Raw genomic sequence first — 1,899 nt, 5'->3', positions numbered from 1 at the left:
CCATCATCCTGATGCCTTGGGGGGGATGGCTGGAGCCATAAATCAACAAAGCTCTGCTGCTCCATCCTACCCATCCCGCCTTCATTTATCTCTCCGCGCCGGATCGTGGAATCGCAGACCGCTGTGGGACGGAAAAGATCTAAAAACCCGTCCTGTTCCACGCCCTGCCGTGAGCAGGGACACCTTCCACGCGGCTGCTCCGAGCCTGGCTGGCCCCACTTTGGAGTTTTCAGAGCCTTTTTAGGAGCAAGGCCGTGGTGGCACACGTGGACTCCTGGCCAGGCAGGCTGGGGCTGGCTGGGTTTCTGCTGGAAAGCTGCGCCGTGCCTCTCACAAACACCAGATGCTCCAGGCCGGGGAAACAAAGAGCACTTTCCTGTAAACAACAGCACACTGCAGCCCTCTGCCAGGCACCAACAATGGGAACAGCAAAACACGTGAAAGGAGGTGGAAAACAGAGCAGTGCACGTGGGCTGGGGTGGGGAGAAGTGTGGGATGCAGAGGGAAAAATGGGAAGGGTGCTGGATGCAGGTGGGGGAATGGGAAAGGTGCTGGATGCAGGTGGGAGAATGGAAAGGTGCTGGATGCAGGTGGGGGAATGGGAAAGGTGCTGGATGCAGAGGTAAGAATGGGAAAGGTGCTGGATGAGCTCTGTGGGGGCTGCAGCCTCACTGTGCAGGGCTGGGGAGGGCTTGGGCAGCCACTGCCCTCTCCATGAAATCCCAGAAAGTTGGGTAGGAAGGGACCTTAAAGCCCATCCCATTCCATCCCCTGCCATGAGCAGGGACAACTTCCACTATCCCAGGCTGCTCCAAGCCCTGTCCAACCTGGCCTTGGACACTTCCAGGGATGGGACAACAAGAAATTTTCCTTCTTTTTTTTTCACAACCCTTTTCTTTCTTTTTCTTCACGGTTGCAAGTTGCAGGGGTCACAAAGAGCTCTTCTGGGAAGGAAGACAAGGCTGGAGGAGCTGATGGAGAGCAACAAGAATAAAAAGTTAAATAACTTGGGGCTTTCCCAGCAGCCCCTGGGGAGTGGGAACAACAGATCCTAGAGCAAATGCTTTGAGACTGCCAGAGATTTGGTCAGGTCTCATAGCCCAGAGTGAATATTTGGGCATCACACAGTGCAAGAAGAAATATTTTCCTCGCTGCTGCAGATCTTAGAATGAGATTAACGAGCGTGAGTAATAAGGAACATGTTGCAATGCTGTTATAAAAGCCAGGACAGGCTCCCAGGTGAGTCTGTCACACAGGAAATTCAGTTAGAGGGGACCAGGAGTCCCAGCTTGCCTGTCCTGGAGGGCACAGGTAAATAACATTCAATTCCTTTAAACAATTCCATATTTAGTGTCCACAGACTGGCAGCTCAGACACACAGATCTCGCCTGTTCGAGGAAAAATCTCCAGTTCCAAGCTGCAGTACAGAGATGATGCCACTGACCTGTGGGTACCAATTTGGGGTGGCCTGTGGGGAGATGCATGAAGAGGCAGGAGGGAGACACTCCAAATTAGAATAATATCAAGGCTGGAAGTGTTAAAATTTAAGATCAGGGCTTGTTTGGCTTTGTTTTTCATCACCATTATTCCAGACCATTTGATCCTTTTCTTCCAATTCAGGAAAAACTCTGGTTTTGCCTTCAGAGGAAACACTGGCACCAGATCAGACAAGCATCTCTCCTGAGTGAAAAAAGCAGGAATCCTAAAAAAGGGACTGTGCCCTTGCCTGGAGGCAGCTGCATGGACTAAATCCTCAGGTACACATGCTAATCCCCAGCAAAAACACAGCAACAAGCAGAAACTCTTGCTGCTCAAGCTTGCAGGGAGTTTTCCAGCGAAAAGGCCACAAAATAAAAAATATTTGGAGGAATTACATCTACTTGCACGCCAAGACAAACT

Source organism: Geospiza fortis, unplaced genomic scaffold (assembly GCF_000277835.1).
Source record: "Geospiza fortis unplaced genomic scaffold, GeoFor_1.0 scaffold46, whole genome shotgun sequence".
NCBI lineage: Eukaryota > Metazoa > Chordata > Aves > Passeriformes > Thraupidae > Geospiza > Geospiza fortis.
Note: the sequence above shows the minus strand (reverse complement) of the source record.